The 25,302-nt window shown below is 31.6% G+C and overlaps 1 pseudogene; it reads left to right on the top strand.

The window, feature by feature from the left end:
• Positions 1–25,302, top strand: LOC134712464 (aldehyde dehydrogenase, mitochondrial-like; annotated as a pseudogene).

The following is a 25,302-nucleotide window of genomic DNA, read 5'->3' as shown; positions in this document are numbered from 1 at the left end:
CGTTGGTTTCATTTTAGATGTATACAAGTTTGAGCTTTTAAAGTTAATGATGCCAGCTCCCCAATCAGATCGAAATCCAGAAATAAAGTTCAAACAGGTAATACTCAAATATTTGTAAATGAAATGAGTGATTTGAAATGTAATATCGAAGGCACAGGCTTAATGCTGCACAGCTGAGACTGCATATGAATGCTGAGTAATCAAAATTTACAGTTGAACTGTTGAAGTCAGTTCACGTATATTCTAGAGTTATAATTAAAAAAAAGCCTTAAAAAGAGGGCCAACCAGGACCATCACTATATAAAATATGCACACAAAAAAAAAAGCTGACATAAATTAGGTCGTTATATAGTTTTCTCGTTTGAATTGTTTTACATTTTCTTTTAGGGCCTTTAATATCTGGTTATGCGATATGGGCTTTGCTCATTGTTGAAGTCCTATTGTAAGGTGACCTATAGTTAATTTCTGTGTCATTTTTTTGGTCTCTTGTGGAGAATTTTCTCATGCAATCATACCACATCTTCTTTTTCTATTTTGACTTGCCTTTTTCTTTGATTTTCACAGGACCAACACTGCAAAAGGACTGTCATTTTTGAAGAATAGCAATGTTTTCATGCAAATCCGTATCATAGGTACTTGTTTACAGGGCTGTTATCATCTTCATAAATGTCTTTAACCAGTACTACAGAAAAGAATTATTTTATGCAGCATTTACGGTTTTAACATGTTTAAACATACTTTTCATGGAATATATTTTAAAGAATGCAATAATTACCACCCTCACAGTTTCATGGTACAAGAGTTCGCAAGGAGGACATATTTTGATTAGGAAATATTTTCATGGACCGTCTTCCACAGTAAATCATTGCAATGGACAGTATTTCACAGTGAAATGTTGTCCCTCCCAATTTGACAAAATTTGGCTTATCATATAGACACATTAATAATAAAATGTTGTCTTTATTGCGAAATGTTGTCTGCAGACAAATTATTTTGTATGAAATTTTGTCTAGAAGACAATATTTTATAAGGGACATAAATTCATGTCACAATTTCACTATAAAGCAAATATTAGCTTCAAATTATTTTCAAAAATATATGTTTTAAACAGTTTTTTTTTAATCATTTCTATACATTGTTACAGCTTGAATTTTGATTATTTCTATCCCTTGTAGAATACATTTTGCTTTCACAATCTCAGGCATGACAAAAACCTACTCTTGACAATATGTTTTCACCAATAGTTCATGCTAACTTGGATATTTGTTTCTCCCTAAATATTTTGATGTTTATTTTACTATATATTCGACAGATATTTATAAACAATGAATGGTGTGACTCACTCAGTGGAAAGACATTTGCCACAGTTAACCCATGTACTGGGGAAAATATTTGTGATGTCCAAGAAGGGGACAAGGTAATTGCTAGCAATTGTACAATAGTGAAGACAAGTTAAAAATGTGTAGTCACATAATTAAGAAAAGCATTTGTAAATTTATAGAAATTTTTACTAATCATCATCAGGAACTCACTAAATATATATAATTCCTTTAAAATATCATGGAAGTACTACATTGACAGGTACCCCAACAAATCATCTGAATGCAGTCTCAGTAGATCCAGGATTTTCAAATAAAGGGAGCCTCCTAAACTAGGCAATGTAAGGAGTACAGCATGTAATAGAATCGAACAATGCAATAACTATATGGCAATACAACAAAAGTATCTGTTAAATGATATACGTCACTATGTTCATATGGCTACAGAGATTAAGATTGATGACAGTATGTCATTCTAAACATTTTATTAATGGCTTCTAATTATTTGATGGATGTTAACTTAATGTACAGTGGCAAGTATGTCATGCATATTCAGGAGGAGAACAAGTATTAAGGGTGTTAATTAGGGTGTAGGGGCTGAAAATTTGGACTTCCATTAAGAAAGTTTATGTATACAGATTAGGGACAGAAATTGAGTCTAGTTACTTGGTGCCTACATACTCTTTGCATGCCTCTGACAATGCAATCTCCAACAGTTTAATTTGGTCTTAAACAAAACAACAAACTTAAAAATACATGTACCTACAAAATCTAGCTCGCTATAAAAACATCTATTCATATCAGTTACTTTGAATTATTTTAATCATATGTATACTATTTTGGGACATTTACAAATATTTCTTGTATTTTCATAATTCTTTAGCATTGTTGACATTAAGTGTATATTATTTCAATTTTACATTTATAGGCAGACATTGACAAGGCTGTAGCTGCAGCTAGGAAAGCCTTCAAATTAGGATCAGAATGGAGGAGGATGGATGCCTCAAAAAGAGGAAAACTCATGCATAAACTGGCAGATTTATTGGAGAGGGATATATCTTATCTCGCAGTAAGAGTTTTCGAATGTAGGAAAAAAAGTCACAGGAAAAATAGTCACGGAAAAAAAGTCACAGAAAAAAAGTCACAGGAAAAAAGGTCGCAGGAAAAAAAGTCACAGGAAAAAAAGTCACAATATATATTTTTTGTATGAAAATAGTCATATGGTCTGCACATACATGTATTAACAGGAGAAACATTACCAATTTGTATTTTTTATGGAAATGGTCATAAGGTCGCACATATATATATATATATGAATATATTGGGAAACATTTCCAATAGATATTTTGTTTGAAAATAGACAGTTTTTAATTCAATTTATACGACTAACTTTGGAAATTTAGATATAAATGGCAAAACATTAAATGGAACATGTACATACTGGTGTACTATTGATACATGTTTTCGAGGATTTGTTGTAATTATTTTTGTTTTATATCTCTTATGCAACACATTCCTTCAATTTGAATACAAGTTAGAAATTCAGTATATAACTTGACCACATGTTTATTTGATTTTTATAAAGATAAGTATTCTGTAATTTAGTGTTAAACAAACAACTCATTGCCATTAATAATAGCTTAGTATTTATATATATTTATATATCTAGGGACTGTTGATATTGATGTGTGGCTTCTTGTGGCACCTTCCCCTGGGCGCCCTTCCCACTTTGTAGACCTTTCATTTCCTGTCTTCGTAGGAAGCCATATCAATGAAATTAAACTGATGCTCAATATCAAATAAAAGGACACAATTAGCTTTCCCTGTTTCAGTTTGTTAAAAAGTCAATTTTGAAAGAAAAAAAAAACATTATTTATTCCATTACATTTTTATAAGTATATATAATTCTTTTATAGTTTTTAAAAATTAACCACTAACATAGCTTAAATAAGTAATCCAATACAAATATATTATGACTTTTTTTTAAATAATTTATTGCATACATGTACATAGTGACTTTTTCAAATGCATTCCAACATATTTCTGACAAATTAGTTAAATAAAAAAATATCAAAATTGTGACTTTTTTTCCTGTGACTTTTTTTCTTGTGACTTTTTTTCCTGTGACTTTTTTTCCTAGGGATATTGTGACTTTTTATCCTGTGACTTTTTTTCCGTTTACCGAGTTTTCAATTTATCTTATTGACTTTATACGGAAGTAAAATTGCTTAAGCTATTATAAAAAAAGCTTTTGGCTGGGTTGAAGAAGTCCAAAACTTGTTTATAGTATGGTAATGTCCATTAGAAGCCAGGCAGTCAGGTGGATGTGCAAATGGTTTGGGAGGTGGGAAAAGTTTGGTTATGGTCCTTTTTGGTGTGAGCAATTGCCCCTGCTGTTTTTAACTCAGTTCCCTGAAGATAAAACAGGCTACATAAAAAAATCTGTAATGTCTAATATATATTTTTATATGATGGTCTGCTTTGATTTATTTTTCTGATAATGCCATGTTCAAAGTTTTAAAGTCTGTCCCTCTTCAATTTACAGTTTTTGATATAATTGAGATTAAAGAACGCTGGAGCAAAATGAAAAAATCAATTATTTAGGGAAATTTTAATAGCGGATCTTCCCAAAAAGTAGTTAATTTCAAGTAACATACTTATAAGATATCTAGGTAACTTCAAAACATATTTATAAATCTCTTATTTCTTTTTTTGAAGAGTCTAGAAACCATTGATAATGGAAAACCATTTCAAGATTCTGTAGAGGATATCCATTGTACAGCAGACTGTATCAGATACTATGCAGGATGGAGTGATAAAAACATGGGGAAAACTATACCATCAGGTAAACAACTGTTCTACCAGGTAAACAATCATAGGCAGATCCCATGGGGACCTGGGAGGCTGGGCCCTCCCTTTTTTGGGAAAAAAATTGGTTGCTTATATAAGGAATCACTGAAGCATGACTTGAGCAAACCCCCCCCTCCCCCCCACCTTTTTTTAGGTAAGTCAGTGGACCCTCCTTATAAAAAGTTTTGGATCCGCCGCTGACAATTTATGATGAAAAAAACAATACATTAATATGTTTATACCCTGGAAACAAAGGTAAAAATTACATGACAATTTAAACAAAAAATAGTAATTCTGGACCAGCAGGTAACCTGAATAACATATAAACCAACAATTTAACAAAGTATGGGTGAAACCAATCACCAACATATAATCAACTGCATAACTGGTATTGTACATTCATTTACTATTTGAATTACCTACCCATTTTATCTCTGAACACTCATTAAATTCTTTAATGTTGCCTTCCCTTTTTAAGCAGAAAACTAAAATTAAAGAAATAAGAGATGAAGTGGGTGCATATAAAACAAAACCTCGTAAAATACTTGAAGTTTGAAATGAGTTATAACTTATATTAATTTCTATCCATGCAACTGCAAAAACAGTAATTTTAGTATGACCAGTAAGAATAACGTGTTGAAATTGAAATTTGATAACCAAATGAAAAGTACCTATAGAGTTGCTGCATTTTTTAAATATTTCAGATGGTGACTTGTTTTCATTTACTAAACATCAGCCAATAGGAGTTTGTGGACAAATCATACCAGTAAGTATAGTGTCAAATATTTTGAATTTACTATGTCAGTGGGAAAATCCTAACAACATGCCCTTACTATATTATACATATTATAATTTTAATCAAACAGATCAGTCCATTCTCTATCAAGACTTTATGAACTGAGTATTGGAATTCACATTTCATTACCAAAAGTTTACTGGAAGCAAACAATTAGAAAAAAAGTAAATTTCTTCTAAACATGGACAAATTATAGAATTTTCTTGAGAAAAAAGTAGAAGTACATAAGTTTTATAATAAAAACTAGCCATTTAGTTATAAAAAAATATATGCATAATTTTTTTAATTTGAAGTTTCATATGACTTTTATTTCACTCTTGTTCCTCTTCAAATTGTAAATTTATTAAGATCATAAATGTATAAGAATTATTTATGTAAACTATATATTTTGTAGTGGAATTACCCCTTAATGATGATAGGGTGGAAGTTTGGACCTGCTTTAGCCTGTGGTAATACTATAGTTCTAAAGCCTGCAGAACAAACACCACTGACAGCCTTATATTGTGCATCACTTGTTAAAGAGGTAATTATCAACATCATTCCATCCTTAAGTGAAAAACAATGATTAAGAAGTAAAATCACCAAAATACTGAACTTAGAGGAAAATCAATACGGAAAGTCCATAATCACATGGCAAAATCAATTAACAAAACACATCAAAAACGAATGGACAAGAACTGTCATATTCCTGACTTGGTACAGGCAGAGAAGTATAGCCGAATGTACAGTTACACAACCACACTTGGTGTTTAATGCAAGTGATTTATGGGAGCATGATATACTCTCTATACATAAAGAAGACCAACAACTGCAAGGATGTTTCTGTTTGGGATAAATGAATAAATAGACACATTAAGTTCTGGTCTGGTCTGATTTGGGATGTTAAATCATATACATGTGCAAGGGTGTCATATTATCTGAATGTTCTGCCACAACTCATGATGACCCATTTTACTGCAGTGATGTCGATACATAGCCTTTGTTCAAAACCATATATATGACAGTTATTCAAGGGTTGTTTTAAAGATAAATGTTTGAGAGGATTTTTCCCCCAAATTGACTAGTATAATGGAACACTGTAATAAAAATTAAAAAATGGTTGTATATTGGTATCACATGTCTGTCGTCTTTGTCAGTGTCAGCATTGACCAAAGACACTTAGTTTCAGGACAATAACTTTAGTTTTGATGAATAGATCTCTATAAAATTTAAACACAAGGATTGAAACCACAAAAGAAAGCTTGTAATCGATTTTAGGGGTTATGGTCCTAACAGTTTATGAACAAGGGGACCAAAAAGGGTCAAAATAAGTATTTTTTTAGTTTCCAGAAAATAACTTGTGTGTAAGTGTATGGGTCTTTCTGAAATTGTACCATAGGTTCCATACCCCAAAAAGGAAGGTTGGGATTAATTATGGGGGTTATGGCCCAAACTGTTTAGGAATAAGGGGAAAATGTATGTAATAACCATGAACTGTAAAACTAACAAACTATCTATAAATATGAATTCACTGAATAAATTCCCTGGTTATCCAGCGACTAATTCACAGGGATCCTCGGCCAACTGCTGTAGGTCGAGTAATTTGTAACAACAGCAAAGAAAAGTGCAATAAAGATATTATTTTATAAAAAAAAAAAAGGAATAAGGGGCTAAAAAGAGTCTTTTGGTTCTTAGATATGCTGAATCTTACTGTGTTATAAGTTTTCAAATTTGGGCCTGGTTTTTGAGTTGGTCCACATGAGGTCCAAAGGGTCCAAAATTAAACTTAATTTGATTTTAACAAAAATTGAATTCTTGGGACTCATTAATATGCTGAATCTAAAAATGTTTTTAGATTTTTATACAACCGCAAAAATTGAAAAAATTTTGGTTGTATATTGGTATCACGTTGGTGTCGTCCTTGTCCTAAGACATTTGATTTTCGCACTCTAACTTTTGTAAAAGTGAATAGAAAACTATGAACTTTAAAACACAAGGTTTATGACCATAAAAGGAAGGTTGGGATTGATTTTGGGTGTTTTGGTCCCAACAGTTCAGGAATAAGGGGCCAAAAAGGGTCCAAATAAGTATTTTTCTTGGTTTTCGACCAATTACTTTATTATAACTCACCTCACCTATCCTCTTCATGCCAGTCGGCATTTAAGGCCCTGATACATTGTTTCCATCTCACACGGTCTTTAGCTACTGTTCTTGCTATCTGTCTCAGACATCTATTTTGAAAGGTGTTTAATTTCTTCTTGTCTTGTTCAGTTGTTTTCCAGGTTTCACATCCATACAGTAGGACTAATATAACTAAGCTGTTAAATAATCTGACCTTTGTTTTAAAAGAGGGTACCGATGATCTCCATATTTTTCTTTAACCTGCTGAATTGGCCTTTAGCTTTCTTGAACCTGTTGTCCATATCATTGTCACAGCCACCTTTTGTTGTAAATATTCCTCCAAGGTAAGTGAAGGTATCGACATCCTCTAGGTCTTTCTCATTTAACTTCACTGGGTTGTTATTTGTGGTGTTCATCCTTTTGTTTTGGATGCGTTTATCTTTAATCCTATTTTGCTGGCATTTTCTTGAAGTTTACTTGTTTTTAACTGTATATGTTGGAATTTGGAAGATAGAAATGCTAGGTCATCTGCAAAATCAAGATCTTCTAGTTTGGTGGTAAATTTCCATCTAATTCCTTATCATTATCTTTTATTGTTTGCTTCATGACATAGTCAATGGCTAACAGAAATAAGAATCCAGACATCACATATCCTTGTTTTACTCATGTTTTTACTTTAACCATTCTGATTGTATTCCTTCATCTATGATTGCACACTCAAATGAATCGTAAAAGAGTTTTATTACTGTGGCGATTTTGTCTGGAATGTGAAAAGCTTTTAAGATGGACCATAAGCTTCCCTGTTTGTGGAATCAAACTCCTTTTCAAAGTCTACAAAGTTGATGTATAAAGGAGCATTCCATTCAGAACATTGTTCTATGATGTTTCTTAAAGCAAATAGTTGTTCAGTAGTGCTTTTCCCCCTTCTGAAGCCAGCCTTCTCTTGTCTTAGCTCTTCATCTATTCCTTCTTGTATTCTTAGGATGATGATCTAAGTGAATACCTTACTTGGCACAGAAAGTAGTGTTTTGTCTCTGTAGTTGTCACAACATGTCCGGTCTCCTTTCTTTACAATTTTTACAATTAGACCTTTACTCCACTCCTTTGGTATTTCGTTTCTAACCCATATCATATTGTAGAGCTTTAGCAAATACTTTGTGGTTGTTATTGTATCTGCTTTTAGAATCTCAACTGTTACGCCATCTATGCCTCCTGGCTTCCCATTTTTTTATCTTTTCAAGGCTTTTGTAATTTCCTCTTTTCTGATTGGACCAGTATCTATCTCTCTTTCCGCAATTTCATAGTTTAAATTAATGTTAATTAAGTGCTATTTCTGGTTCAGGTCTATTAAAGACTTCTTGAAAGTGATCTTTCCATCTTTTAAGTTTTTATACGACCGCAAAATTTGAAAAAAATTTCATCGTATATTGCTATCACGTTGGCGTCGTCGTCTGCGTCGTTGTCGTCCGAATACTTTTAGTTTTCGCACTCTAACTTTAGTAAAAGTGAATAGAAGTCTATGAAATTTTAACACAATGTTTATGACCACAAAAGAAAGGTTGGGATTGATTTTGGGAGTTTTGGTCCCAACATTTTAGGAATAAGGGGCCAAAAAGGGCCCAAATAAGCATTTTCTTGGTTTTTGCACTATAACTTTAGTTTAAGTTAATAGAAATCTATGAAATTTTGACACATGGTTTATGACCACAAAGAAAGGTTGTGATTGATTTTGGGAGTTTTGGTTCCAACAGTTTAGGAATGAGGGGCCAAAAAAAGGCCCAAAAAAGCATTATTCTTGGTTTTCGCACAATAACTTTAGTTTAAGTTAATAGAAATCAATGAAATTTAAACACAATGTTTATGACCACAAAAGCCAGGTTGGTATTGATTTTGGGAGTTTAGGTCTCAACAGTTTAGGAATAAGGGGCCAAAAAAGGACCCAAATAAGCATTTGTCTTGGTTTTCCCACCATAACTTTAGTATAAGTAAATAGAAATCTATGAAATTCAAAGACAAGGTTTATGACAATAAAAGGAAGGTTGGTATTGATTTTGGGAGTTTTGGTCCCAACAGTTTAGGAATAAGGGGCCCAAAGGGTCCAAAATTAAACTTTGTTTGATTTCATCAAAAATTGAATAATTGGGGTTCTTTGATATGCCGAATCTAACTGTGTATGTAGATACTTAATTTTTGGGTCCGTTTTCAAATTGGTCTACATTAAGGTCCAAAGGGTCCAAAATTACACTTAGTTTGATTTTGAAAAAAATTGAATCGGTTGGGTTCTTTGATATGCTGAATCTAAAAATGTACTTAAATTTTTGATTATTGGCCCAGTTTTTAAGTTGTTCCAAATTGGGGTCCAAAATTAAACTTTGTTTGATTTCATCAAAAATTGAATAAATGGGGTTCTTTGATATGCCAAATCTAACTGTGTATGTAGATTCTTCATTTTTGGTCCTGTTTTCAAATTGGTCTACATTAAAGTCCAAAGGGTCCAAAATTAAACTTATAGTTTGATTTTTAACAAAAATTGAATTCTTGGGGTTCTTTGATATGCTGAATCCAAACATGTACTTAGATATTTGATTATGGGCCCAGTTTTCAAGTTGGTCCAAATCAGGATCTAAAATTATTATATTAAGTATTGTGCAATAGCAAGAAATTTTCAATTGCACAGTATTGCACAATAGCAAAAAATCTTCAATTGCACAGTATTGTGCAATAGCAAGTTTTTTCAATTGCGCAATAGCATGAAATATCTAATTGCACAATATTGTGCAATAGCAAGAAATTTCAATTGGAGTTATCTTTCTTTGTCCAGAATAGTAGTTGAATCAACTTAAATCAATGTTTTATACAATATACAATGTATATTCACTTTTACTACCAACTGATAAATTAAAACAATCTTTACCATTCAGTGATAACAAGCACTTTTTTGACATTTTGATATTTTATGATGTATTTAAATGAGTGATTATTGTTGCAAACTCCATTAGAAATTTGAATTGTGATGGGTTTTGGAATAAAGGATAGGGAGATGTGAAAAAAAAAATTGGGGAGGGGGGGTTCAATTTTTCTCATTTGAAATTTCATAAATAAAAAGAAAATTTTTCAAACATTTTTTTGAGAGGATTAATATTCAACAGCATAGTGAATTGCTCAAAGGCAAAACAAAAATTTTAAGTTCATTAGACCACATTCATTCTGTGTCAGAAACCTATGCTGTGTCAACTATTTAATCACAATCTTAATTTAGAGCTGAATCCAGCTTGAATGTTGTGTCCATACTTGCCCCAACCGTTCAGGGTTCAACCTCTGCGGTCGTATAAAGCTGCGCCCTGCAGAGCATCTGGTTCCTCATGGTTTGAAAATAAATTTCCAGACTTGTCTTTGATGACTTGAGGTGGTTTCTGTTTTTCATTGCAAATTGTTCTAGTATAAACCTCATATACTGTTTTCATCATACCATTGTTTGCTGCTTTTTCTGCTTCTTCAATTAAGTTGTCTGTCCAATTGCCTTTTGTCATTTCTCATACTTTTCTTTCCCTCCTTATCTTTGTCGCTATACTTGGCATTTATCTACTGTTGTTAGTCTTTTCCTTTAGTTGTCTTCTCTCGTCTACAAGTTTCCATGACTTATTGGAGATCCAGGGCTTATGCCCACAATCTTTAAAACCTAAGGTTTTAGTTGCTGTTTCTTTATAGCATTTTGCTACTCCTTCCCAGAATGGTTCTATGTCCTCTAGGTCATCTAAGAGTTGGAACCTGTTCTTAGGCTCGATTGAAAATGCTTTTCTTACTTCTGGACGTTGTAGTTTGGTGGTATCAAATCTCTTCCTTGTAGTATCCGCTACTATTTTATATTTTTTAAGTTTGATTCTTAATTTGCATTTGAGGAGTTCGTGATCGCTGCCAATATCTGCTCCTCTCATTGCTCTTGTGTCCAGTATTGATGATCTGTGTTTAGTATAAGTAAACTGAAATCTATGAAATTTTAACATAAGGTCTATGACCACAAAAGGAAGCTTGGGATTGATTTTGGGAGTTTTAGTACCAACAGTTTAGGAATAAGGGGCAAAAAACAGCTCCCAAATAAGCATTTTTCTTGGTTTTTGCACAATAACTTTAGTATATGTAAATAGAAATCTATGAAATTTTAACACAATGTTTATGACCACAAAAGGAAGGTTGGTATTGATTTTGGGAGTTTTGGTCCCAACAGTTTAGGAATATGGGGCTAAAAGGGTCCAAAATTAAACTTTGTTTGATTTCATCAAAAAATAAATTCTTAGGGTTCTATGATATGCTGAATCTAACCATGTATTTAGAGTTTGAATATTGGACCATAAAAGGTAAATGTTCATTTTAAATTTTTAAGTTAAAGAACTTAGACCACATTCATTCTGTGCCAGAAACCTATGTTGTTTCAACTATTTAATCACAATCCAAATTCAGAGTTGTATCAAGCTTAAATATTGTGTCCATACTTGCCCCAACTGTTCAGGGTTCGACCTCTGTGGTCGTATAAAGCTGTGCCCCGCAGAGCATCTGGTTTTTATTTATTGCTAGGTTCCCTTCTAATGTAGTTTTATGGATAACTTTATTTACAGAATTTCTCCTATTTTCAGGCTATGTGATTGTTTTAATACTTTCAGGCTGGATTCCCTCCTGGTGTAGTTATAATATTGTCCCTGGTTATGGACCCACAGCTGGAGCAGCCTTAGCTGAACATATGGATGTTGACAAAGTTGCCTTCACAGGGTCAACAGAGGTACATTTATTCTATTTTTATGATTAAATCAGTGTTAATTATCGAACAGATTGAAACTATATTATTGATATTGAATAAATATATCACAAGCATAAAATACAGTTTTGAGATTTGATGCATGTATTTTCATCCACTTAGAAGTGATGAAAAATTTATTCATGAGTGGATAATTTCTCTTAGAAGAAATTTAAAGGTTCCAGGGAATAAACTACACATTGCACAATAGTTATTGTATATATTCAATGTGACAATAGAGCTGACAAAAGTTAAAATACCTTGACCAGGAGGAGATTTTTGAATGTTTCATTTGGTTCTCAATGGAAAATTTGCAATTTCAGAATCTCGTTCAAATAAACCTGCTGAAAAACATTTCAGTAAAGGGTCAAGCATAGAAAGATCTAGAAGATTTAAAAGATGTTTTGTAGAAATCAACCCTTATCTTTGGCTTTTAGTTCAATCACTTTGAAATGAAAGATACATAAACTTTTTTCGCCTGTTCCAAGTCAGGAGACTCTGGTCTTTGTTAGTCTTGTATGATTTTTAGGCAGTTAAGCTGCCTTATGCGAGCGCCCTGGATTTGTGTGCTACCCAATAAATGCTGAAATATGTGCCATTGTTATCATCTAGCTGGCTACTATATTATTGGACAGTTTTTTTATACTTTTCATTCTGGATTACAAAAAATATGACCAGAAAACCCTTAAATGATCGTCGATTTTCCCAAAAGTTTTGAAGTTGCCCATAGGAAGTAGAGCACATTAGGAATCCTTATGTAGTTTATTATCCCCTGAGCTTTTGGCTAAGAAGTCAAAGAACAAATGTATGAAATATCTAATCGCCGAAAATTTCTAAAGACAAGTAGTTAAGATTTCCCAAATTGCAAAAGTCGTAGGAATATTGTTTGTCGTCAATACGTAGTCAACAACGTATAAAAGTTCAATGTATGAAAATAAATAAAAGTAGCAATAAAAAAAACGTAAATACTAATTTTAGAAGAATATTAATTGAGTATTATTTTATTATTTTTAATTCTGATTTTTTAGTAATTTAAATTAAGTAAATTAAATACATTTTAAATGAAATAAGAAATAAATGAAATATAATAAACTAGGTGAAAGATTGTCTTCTTTGAAATTAAATATTTTATTTTATTTTTCTTGTACCATGTTTCACTCTCTATTAATAATATAAAAAACCCAATTTCGCATTTGTATAGCTTATAATAAAAGGTATGTATGAAAATTACTTACCTTTCTAACGCTTTGGCCATGTCATACTTGTTGTCTGTAAAGCAACAGTCCTTACAAAGGAACTTTAGAGACACATCTGACCAGGCCAATAACAATGCATCATCCATTGGGACACAAGCACTGTGAACCCAACGATCACAACAACTGCATTGAATGGTGCAATCAACACATTCTTCATCACATTGAACACACGGATATAAAGCCATTTTGAAAATGGAAGACAGCACACATGTATTCATGGCTTTTTATACAAATTAAAGTGACTTGTAAAAACATTTATATTTGCCAATGAAAATCTTATATTTAGTTTTGAGAAAATTTTATTAGAATAAACATAAAAATCATCCATTCAGAAGCTTTGTTTTTATTAAAACAATCAATTATAATAATTTTTTGATTAGATTTGAATTGAATATGTGAAAATTCTTAATTACATTTTATTTAATGTTGAGTAAATTGTTATGAAAAGTAATTAGTGATTGGAGTAATTGCATTGCTTTGATGTACTGGTTAAATTTTCAAATCCTTTCTGAAAAACAATTATTGGACAATTCTCTGTATATACAGTAAATTATTTAATACTATATTTTCATAGCGTTTTCCTTTGAAGGCATATATGCAATCTTTCTTTTCTTCATTTCTTACGTTTTCCTTGGTCGCCATCTTGGAAGTACACACCGATATCCATAATTTTATAATGATCAATATTAACTTACCTGCAACTTTTTTTTTTATTTTTAGGTTATAAAATACACTTCTATTATAATTTTATTCAATAATATATGTTTAAAAGTCACTTAAATGTGTTAATATTGATATTTGAAGAGTTATTCGGTAATTACATGAGTTATTCGGATAATAACACTTTTATTCGGTAATTCGAGGTACCGAGTTCAACTGATCACGCTGTTGGCGGCAATTTTGAATTTAAAAGAAGACGAAATTTTCGTATCTTTTCAATTTGGACGCACGGGTTCAAATTAAAGGTGGTCCGAGGTCTGCGACCTTCCACTTTTGCAGTCAGACTTTCTACTTGGTTACAAGCTACACACGTTATGCCCGACAGACCTTGAAAGAATATAAAAAAATAACTTTGCAAACATCTTTCCCAAAGTTTCCTAATAAACGATCTAAAAATTATTTTCATCATTACTATTCATGACAGCAATGTTCAATTTGTACAACGGCTAGCTTTATACATAAAATCGCCGATTAATAATGTGTAAATCCGAGTAAAATCGTATCTCACTATCTGTCAAAAACAACATTGAAACCAAATGGCTGCCGCGAGATTACAATATCGGATCCCATTCCGGAAGTGGATAAGGGTAATCCCGGATTTGGCTTCTAAAAAAATCCAGACCGAGGTGACAAAATACATCTATGCATGGCAAATAAATATAAACACTAGAATTGAAAACCGAAAGACAAATGTAAAAGAAAGAAAAAGCAGAAAATAATTTGTACACCAATTTTAATGTGAAAATCCAATACATTGTGACAGCTGGGAACAGTTTATCTAACAGTATATATTTTCCTGGTAACAGTATAATTTTTTATACGACCGCAAATTTTGAAAAAATTTTCGTCGTATATTGCTATCACGTTGGCGTCGTCGTCGTCGTCGTCGTCGTCGTCCGAATACTTTTAGTTTTCGCACTCTAACTTTAGTAAAAGTGAATAGAAATCTATGAAATTTTAACACAAGGTTTATGACCATAAAAGGAAGGCTGGTATTGATTTTGGTAGTTTTGGTCCCAACATTTTAGGAATTAGGGGCCAAAAAGGGACCAAATAAGCATTTTCTTGGTTTTCGCACTATAACTTTAGTTTAAGTTAATAGAAATCTATGAAATTTTGACACAAGGTTTATGACCACAAAAGAAAGGTTGGGATAGATTTTGGGAGTTTTGGTTTCAACAGTTTAGGAATTAGGGGCCAAAAAAGGGCCCAAATAAGCATTATTCTTGGTTTTCGCACAATAACTTTAGTTAAAGTAAATAGAAATCTATGAAATTTAAACATAATGTTTATGACCACAAAAGGAAGGTTGGTATTGATTTTGGGAGTTTCCGTCCCAGCAGTTTAGGAATTAGGGGCCAAAAAGGGACCCAAATAAGCATTTTTCTTGGTTTTCGCACCATAACTTTAGTATAAGTAAATAGAAATCTATGAAATTTAAACACAAGGTTTATGACTATAAAAGGAAGGTTGGTATTGATTTTGGGAGTTTTGGTCCCAACAGTTAAGGAAAAAGGGCCCCAAAGGGTCCAAAATTAAACTTTGTTTGATTTCTTCAAAATTGAATAATTGGGGTTCTTTAATATGCTGAATCTAACTGTGTATGTAGATTCTTAATTTTTGGTCCCGTTTTCAAATTGGTCTACATTAAGGTCCAAAGGGTCCAAAATTAAACTTAGTTTGATTTTGACAAAAAATGAATCGGTTGGGTTCTTTGAAATGCTGAATCTCAAAATGTACTTAGATTTTTGATTATTGGCCCAGTTTTCAAGTTGGTCCAAATCAGGATCTAAAATTAAACATTGTTTGATTTCATCAAAAATTGAATAATTGGGGTTCTTTGATATGCCAAATCTAACTGTGTATGTAGATTCTTAATTTTTGGTCCAGTTTTAAAATTGGTCTAAATTAAAGTGCAAAGGGTCCAAAATTAAATTAAGTTTGATTTTAACAAAAATTAAATTCTTGGGCCTCTTTGATATGCTGAATATAAACATGTACTTAGATTTTTGATTATGGGCCCAGTTTTCAAGTTGGTCCAAATCATGATCTAAAATTATTATATTAAGTATTGTGCAATAGCAAGTCTTATCAATGGCACAGTATTGTGCAATGGCAAGAAATATCTAATTTCACAATATTGTGAAATAGCAATTTTTTTTTTTAATTAAGAGTTATCTTTCTTTGTCCAGTATAGTAAGCAAGAAATATCTGCAAGATTTTTTTTTAATTGGAGTTATCTTTCTTTGTCCAGAATCAACTTAAATCTTTGTTATATACAATATACAATGTATATATATTCACTTTTTACTACCAACTGATAAATTTAAATAATCTTTACCATTCAGTGATTACAAGCAGTTTTTTTTACATCTTAATATTTTATGATGTATTTAAATGAGTAGTAATTGTTGCAAACTCCATTAGAATATTTTAATTGAAATTAGTTTTGGAATAAGGGTTCAATTTTTCTCATTTGAAATTTCATAAATAAAAAGAAAATTTCTTCAAACATTTTTTTGAGAGGATTAATATTCAACAGCATAGTGAATTGCTCTAAGAGAAAACAAAAATTTTAAATTCATTTGAATATATTCATTCTGTGTCAGAAACCTATGCTGTGTCAACTATTTAATCACAATCCAAATTTAGAGCGGAATCCAGCTTGAATGTTGTGTCCATACTTACCCCAACCGTTCAGGGTTCAACCTCTGCGGTCGTATAAAGCTACGCCCTGCGGAGCATCTGGTTTTATCAGTGATAAATGTTGGTAATGCATGTTAAATGCTTTTCAAGTTGAACATATTACTGCAATTTCAAGGGGTATTTTTTTCTTCTCAATTTTGATAGGTCAGTTAAAATAGCTGGAAGTTTCTTATATAAAAAAAAAAAAGATGTGGTATGATTACCAATGAGACAACTATCCACAAGAGTAAAAAATGACCAAAACTTGGTAACGGTCAAGATCCACACCCCTTATATATTCATGTACAGGACAATATAACAAATCCTGAAATATAGGTGGAGTTCGTGGGGCCACTCTACCCCTATCTTTTTGAAAATTTATAATGGTCGAGATCCACAATCTTAAACAATATATATATTTATGTATGGGACAATATTACAAATTAAATGAATCATAAGATCCCCACCCCTCAACCATATATATTCATGTATTGAACAATATAACAAATCGAATGAAATATAGGGGAAGTCACTGGGGTCCCCAACCCCCTCTTGTTTGAAAACTTGATAATGGCCGAGATCCCCACCCATAAACCATATATATTCATAAATGGGACAATATAAAAAATCTAATGAAAATAGGGGTATTCCCTAGTGTCACCCCACACCCTCTTGTGTGTGTTTTGAGAACTTGTAAAAGATTGAGATACCAACGCCTAAACCATATTAATTCCTGTTTGTCATTTCAAAAAAGAATGAATGACATACAAGGTCGATGTCATATGCGACACATATGCATATCACTTTGCTAGACCCTAACACCCTCATTTTATTCCAAACTTAGACATCATGGACTTGGGGTGAAGGTGGGAGTCATTTACATTTACTATGGACAGGTCAGTCAGACCTCGCCCTTGATTCCTGTAGTAGTAAACATTTGTCTGATTTGTGTCTCATAACTTTTGTACTATACAACACAAACTCAGTTTTCTTTCCAGGGAAGCAAGTCCATTCATACTTTTACAAGCTCCTACTAAAGTCATCTTGAACTACTAACAGTCAACTAATACGAACAATTATGATCAACTAGAAGAACTGCAATCATTGCAAATTTGTACCACTGCTGACTCATGAAAGACTCATGACCATTCGTGGTCATGTGTGTTGCTATTGAAAACCTTGATAAAATATGAATTATTTGCCTTAATGATTAATTCATTAAATGAACATAAATGTACAATTGTATATGAATGTTTAATGCTTGTTCTTTTAAATCTTTAAAAGAAGTTTTCATAATTATGTTTGCCTTGGTTTTTTGGTTAACTGCCTACAGTGCTTACAGCGCTTTGATTAATTTCAGTTTCTTGTGTATAATTCGGAGTTTAGTATGACGTCCATTATCACTGTTCTAGTATACATATTTTTAAGGGACCAGCTGAAGGAAGCCTCCAGGTGCTGGAGTTTCTCACTACATTGAAGACCCATTGGTGGCCTTCGGCTGTTGTCTGCTCTATGGTCGGGTTGTTGTCGCTTTGACACATTCCCCATTTCCTTTCTCCATTTTACTTAAATCACTTACAGCACCTTTGAAATGAACACAATTTACTAAAAGTTTGTATTGCTATAATATTTTGATATATTAGATTGAGATAGAAAACTTTCTTATTCTGTAAAACCAAGAGAAGAAATATAACTTTTCTTTTGATCTTTTGATCTTGTAATATTACAAATATTTCCAAATGGTATTTTGCTAACATGAATCACTATGTCTTACACGGGATTGATCATAAATTTTTTTTAAACTCACAATTGAAATAACTGTAGGTTGGTAAATTGGTCATGCAAGCAGCTGGAAGGAGCAATTTAAAGAGAGTATCACTAGAACTTGGAGGGAAAAGTCCACTGATTATATTTGAAGATGCTGATTGTAAGTCCAATGTTTATAAAACTCATTGTTTTAGTGTGTTTTTTTAAAGATGAGCTTGGCTTGAATACTTTGGATTGGAACAAGAAAACTCATACTATTATCAATTTATTTATCTTGTGTTATTTTTAATTCATTTTAGTAAAAGCTTTATCTTGCAGTTTTAATGAAAAATAAAGCAGAATTGACTTTTACTTTCAAAAAATCATATTTGTGTGATTTATTCTTCAGATATTCATATGAAATAGGCATTTAGAACACAATATAGCAATTTTTGGGAGGTGGCAGAGGTTTCTGAAGAACATGTTAAAGATTTTTTTAAAAAATATTATTCTATAGAAAGATCTGCATCTAGATAGTAATTGCCAACCATCTGAGTGCCACATAAAATGCACTATGGAAAAATAACAACAGTTATCTTCAGAAAAAGAAGAAAACAACTGACATTCCTACTCAAATGAATGTCCTTGTCAAATAAAACAGGAGGACAAAATAATAACAACAAAATCAGAGCTTTTTATCTATCAGAAATGAAAAGAAAATAACTTTCTACTGGATTATTGAGTTTTATAAATTTCAGTGGATACAGCAGCTTATTGGGCACATGCTGCCATCATGAACAATCATGGACAGAACTGTTGTGCAGGGTCAAGGACATTTGTGCAGGACACAGTTTATGATGAGTTTGTAAAGAAATGTGTTGTGTTTGCAGAAAATCGGTGTGTAGGAGACCCTTTTGATGACATGACTCAACAAGGACCACAGGTGAATTTACAGAGCAGATGTTCTTCTTTTATTAATGAATATTCAATGTCTTTTAGTTATGGTATACGTGTAGCAGACTAGTAATTCAAAATCCCCATATATTCAACTAAATTTTTCAATTTTCACAGGTTTATAAATATGATAAGTTTAACTACATAGAAACCAGATATTCTGAATTATAGATTTAAATTTCTATCATTTCACAAATGTGTGCAACAGGCTCTTTTTGCTTGGATCAAATGATTACAAAGTTTAAACTGTTTTGGGGATTGGTGGATGTAAGCATGCTTTTAATTCTAAACTTTTTTTAAGTAAATCCATCCAGATTTTGGTATGAGACATAAATATTCATGTTGAAGGGCATACAATACAGTTTTGATCCCGTTTTTAGATTTTGATGAAAATTTGCATGTAGGCTATGTTTTACCTTATAAACTTAAATAGTTCCTCAAAATACGGATTTGTGGATGTATTTTTGCTTTTGATAGAAATACATAACTTTTTTTGTTTTAAAAGATAAACACGATCTTTTTTTTGTTAAATTATTTGTAATTTATGTGTTGTATAAATATTGCATACATTTTCAATTTTATTTGTACCAATAACTCAAATTATTCAAATGATCATGAATGTAGGAAAAACCCGTCATTTTTTGCTGTAGATTAGTCAAATTTAAAAAAAATTACCCTATTTATGTTTTCATGAAAATTGGTACACATAATATTCTTATGAAATCAAACCAAATGTCATTTTAAAAAAGAGGGGTTCATGAATTCGTTTTCAAGTTTAATCAGTTTGAAGGATAAAAATCAGCTGAAAACTGCATCTTATTCTGATAAGTCACTGTTTGACTACGCAAAAATAACAATTTACGTTAGCAACATTATTACCTCCCCTGTAACTGTATCGTATGCCCTTGAGGCAATATTGATATGCAAAAGGATATCATGATGGAAGTTTTTCTGCAAAGTCATTTTTCTAACTTCTGCTTAATTTTCCATTTTATTATCACAACAATTTCTGCTCTTGGCACAGCACAGCACAGTTTTTTCGTAGTGCATTTCTTATAGTTACTTACTTATAGTTACTTATAGTTGATTTCCAGTACAGGATCCCTCAAGGTTCCTCTTCACCAGACTCGTAGTTTAATGTGTTTCTTATACTATTTTGACCGTGACTTTCGGATATTTCTGCTCTATAGTCATTATAGTATAATTCTTCGTCTGACCAATATTTGTCTAGTCGATTTTTGAATGCATTTATCGATGGTGACTTTGTTATTTTATCTGGTAGTTTGTTCCAGGTTTTAGCAATTCTAACAGAGAAAGAGTATTTACGGATATTAGATTGGAATCTTTGATGAACTACTTTATTACAGTTGGTCCTACTACTACATCTTTGTTGAGAATCGTCTGCCTTTCTTAAAAATGAGCTAACTTCTTTGTCGTAGTATCCGTTCATTGTTTTAAAGGTTTCGATCATGTCTCCTCTTATTCTCCTATAGGATAATGTAGGTAAGCCTAGTTTTTTTAGTCTCTCTGGGTAGCTCATGTCTTTTAGCCCTGGTAGTTGTTTTGTTACCCTTCTTTGGACACCTTCTATTTTGTCTATATCTTTCTTTTTGTATGGGGACCATACTGAGCTGGCATAGTCTAGGTGTGTTCTAACCATGGTTTTGTAAAGTGGCATCAAGGTCTCTATTCCCAGGTATCTAAATGTTCTTCTAAGAACTGCGAATATGGAGTTTGCTTTGTTCACTTTTTCACTAATGTGGTTTTCGAATGTGAGTTCTGCATCAATGAGAACTCCAATATCTTTTTCCTCTTTAACTTGTGCTATAGGATGATTTAGTAGGCTATAGATTGGTGGATGGTCAGTGCTATTAGATTTCTTACTTACCATCCACCAATCTATAGCCTACTAAATCATCCTATAGCACAAGTTAAAGAGGAAAAAGATATTGGAGTTCTCATATAGACAATAAATTAAAATTTAAAAAAATAGCACCTGCTCTTTCTCAAAAAGATTTTTACAGTGTAGTGTACTAGCAGTGAGACAAATAATATCAAAATTATAGAAACTTTTACCAGCTCTAACTCAAAATATTGACAATTCTGTGTTAAGGGGGTGTAAAATTATTCAGTTTGACAGACGTGATAAAATTTGACCTTTTTGAACTTGACCAAATCACTACTTAACATAAAGATTCAGCACCCAAATTTTTTTAACATGTAATTACATTCCCCTACTTAATAATTCATGCATTTAATATCAAGAAATAAATTGGGAAAGTGTATTAAATAAAACATGCAAGTTATACACTGTTTACACTGGGGACTATATTTGTAGACAACGAAAAAACAAAAGGACGATAAATAAACTGTGTCCTTGGACCAGCAGTATTCAGTTATTTAATATGTAACTATACAATAGATCAAAATATATTTCCCAAGGTATGAAGATCAGCTCATTGTTCTATTCCCTGAAACCAATGGCTGAGGGCAATAGAACAATGAGCTGATCTTCATACTGAGGGGAAAATATTTTGATCTATTGCACTGTTACACATTCAATAACTGTTTTATTACCTAATACATACTGAGTCAGTTCTAACAAATTCTTAGAAATAAAACACATGAAAGTAACAACTGTATTAATTATAATGTCTTAGGAGCATACATCTACAACCATTATACTTTAGAAATTCAATAAAACTGACATTAAATCAGAGTAATTTAAATAACAAGAAATCATTAAAGTTAACATATTAAATATTCTTCAAAATTTGACAGCTGTAAACATTTAATGGCAATGAATGTGTAAATTATTCACATTATGAAATACCAAATTATTGGGAACATAGAGATATTTACAAAACAGTAAAATACTCTTTATTAGGTAATAAATTATTATATTGTATTGGAAGCTTTATCTTGTACAATATTATATGTCTGTCTTGTTAATACCATACAATAGAAATTATTCCTTCATATGCAATATTCACATACAATAACCAGTCGTTTTATATGCTGTGTACAAAAGAAAAACATATGCTTACTTTTTATAGTAAAATTCTAAAAGCTATATCATTTTACTTAACAATTAATATGAGTTTACTTTTATTACTATGAATAGGTGGATGAAACACAGATGAACAGGATACTGAATTATGTAGAAAGTGGAAAGACAGAAGGAGCCAAATTAGAGTTTGGGGGTTCCAGACAGGGAGATAAAGGATACTTTGTTCAGCCGACTGTATTTTCTAATGTCACAGATGAGATGAAAATTGCAAGAGAAGAGGTAGGATTATAGTATAATGGTATGCAATATCTGCCAAGATGTTAAAATATCTAATAATCTTTCTAAAATAATCCATTCTATTCCTACAACAGAATCTTCACAGAACATTAGTTTTTTTGTCATATGGGAGAAAGAAGATACCAAAGGTATAATTATACTCATAAGTTGAAAACACTGACAATGACATGTCAAAAAAACAAATAAAAGAAGAAAGATAAAAAAAAAACAATTTACAAAACACAACAGCGAAAACTAAAGAATGAGCAAAACAAACGCCACCAAAGAACAAGGGTTTAGTTACAAACTTGTGAAACTATACAGGTAAACAAAGTGTGTTTTTGTCAGCTTTTAAATAAATTACATTTTCTGTATAAAATTAATGACTTTTTATTTTATAGTTGGGTGGGAATCAATGCATATTGCTTAAAAAATACAATGACAGACAAAATTGGTGTTATTGTCCTTATATCCAAAGAAAATAAGGAACTCCTTTACATATTTCTTTTGTATTGTAGATATTTGGTCCTGTTCAGACTCTTATTAAATTTAGCACATTGGATGAAGTTTTAGAGAGAGCTAACAACACAACCTATGGACTTGCTGCTGGTGTTATTACAAAAGATATCAACACAGCTCTGATGGCTGCTCAAGGTCTTGAAGCTGGCAGTGTATGGTAGGTTCATGGTATTTATGATATGATATAATTTTATAACACATACCGGGTATATGGTTGCACTCAAGATAAAAAAATTCTGAAACATATTTGAATACTGATTATAATGCCAAGAACAGCTTTTTAGTTTGCAGTTATTAGCCACATCTGATTATTTTGTATGAATTTGAACATTCCTTTTGTAGGGTAAATTGTTATGACCAAGTTGTACCACAAGCACCATTTGGGGGATTTAAACAATCAGGACAGGGCAGAGAATTGTAAGTATTCAATAAAACATATGTGTATTGTTGACCTCGTGACATAGAGTGAGTTCAAAGGGAAAATCTAATGAACAAAAACAACTTAATATCATGATCAAAGCAGTTATATAGAAGGATGAATAATAAGTACATGGAATACATATGAATGAATACTGATGGTTATATAAAAAAAGAAGATGTGGTATGATTGCCAATGAGACAACTATCCACAAAAGACCAAAATGACACAGACATTAACAACTATAGGTAACTGTACAGCCCTCAACAATGAGCAAAGCCCATACCGCATAGTCAGCTATAAAAGGCCCCGATAAGACAATGTAAAACAATTCAAATGAGAAATCTAACAGCCTTATTTATGTAAAAAAATGAATGAAAAACAAATATGTAACACATAAACAAACAACAACCACTGAATTACCAGGCTCCTGACTTGGGACAGGCACAAACATCAATAATGTGGCGGAGTAAAACATGTTAGTGGGATCCCAACTAGCATAGTTTATGTAAAATATTCTGATAAAAGTTTGTATTTAAAGAAAATTAAAATTAAATCCTTGAATTGCACCCATTCTGATATGTCCTGCATTAATCAATTTAAGATTAAATCATTGTACTGCTCCCATTGTGATATGTCGCACCTTGCTGTTCAACACATCAGAAGAGGAGAATTTCAAGGATTTAATCTTAATTAGATTGTTAAAAAAATGATTAGTCTGTACTAAATAAACTAATACAAAGATATCTAATTTTTTTTTGTAATTTAGGGGTGAATATGCTTTAAAAGAATACACAGAAGTAAAAACTGTAAGTATAATTAAAGATGGGATCTTATTTGACTTAAAATGCTTTTTATTGTTTATCAAAAATGTGTCAGAAAATAAATGGAAGAAAAGAACACAAGCACTGATTCTTTAAAAATAATTTTGATAAATTGTATAAAAGTTCCTTTTTGAAATGTTTATGCAAAAATTATTAAAAGTTTAGTTTGTTGTATAATTTAAACTTGAAGCATACTTTTTATTTACACCACAATAACAAGCCAGACTTTGTATATATATATATTTTTAAATGCTGCCTTTAAAATATTAGGAGGTTAAAATAATTGGGGGGATTGGGGAGGGGGTGTAATTTCCATGTCGTGTATGTTTTAATAAAAAAATAGTTTGAAGCTCATGTATGAATTGCTGCCAAATCTGTCATTTGTTTTTAAAAGATAAGTTAAATGAAGTCCTCATTTGATTTTAGATCAAATCTTGGATCAATGTTTATTTTCAGACTTGAGGTTTAGATTCATTCTTATTTGCATTTTTATATGTTTTAGGTTTCCATTATGATTCCTGAGAAAAACTCATAGAATCCAGCAGTTTAAAAAAAAACATTATATTCCTACTCCAGTTTAAACTTTCTGGTTTAAAAAATTGTACCTCGTATATCTGAACAGTATTTTGTTTATGCATTGCACTAACAATTTAATTGCATTCAACTAATGTTTGATATTATAGTGCATTTCATTATTCAAATGTATTTTTTAATTTCATTCAATTATACATAGAATTGATTTCTTTAAAGGGGCATTAGCTATGAGATATGAAAAAAATAAAAAATAACAATTTGGTTTATTCAATTATTAATAAAAATGATAAAGGGAAATTATAATTTGCTTTTAGCAGCCAATTTTGTTAGATATTGTCAAAATCAGCTAAGAAACATCAATGATGAATAATTCACTTGCAAGTGAATAATTTTACGTCATTAAATCCATGTTCATGTGACCTTCAATTTAACCCCTTAGCAAGAGATTGGTTACACATGTATTAGTCATGTTAAGCCATTTATACACAATCGAAGAAAATCCTAAA

Source organism: Mytilus trossulus, chromosome 3, assembly GCF_036588685.1.
Source record: "Mytilus trossulus isolate FHL-02 chromosome 3, PNRI_Mtr1.1.1.hap1, whole genome shotgun sequence".
NCBI lineage: Eukaryota > Metazoa > Mollusca > Bivalvia > Mytilida > Mytilidae > Mytilus > Mytilus trossulus.
This window is presented reverse-complemented; position numbering and strand designations above follow the sequence as displayed.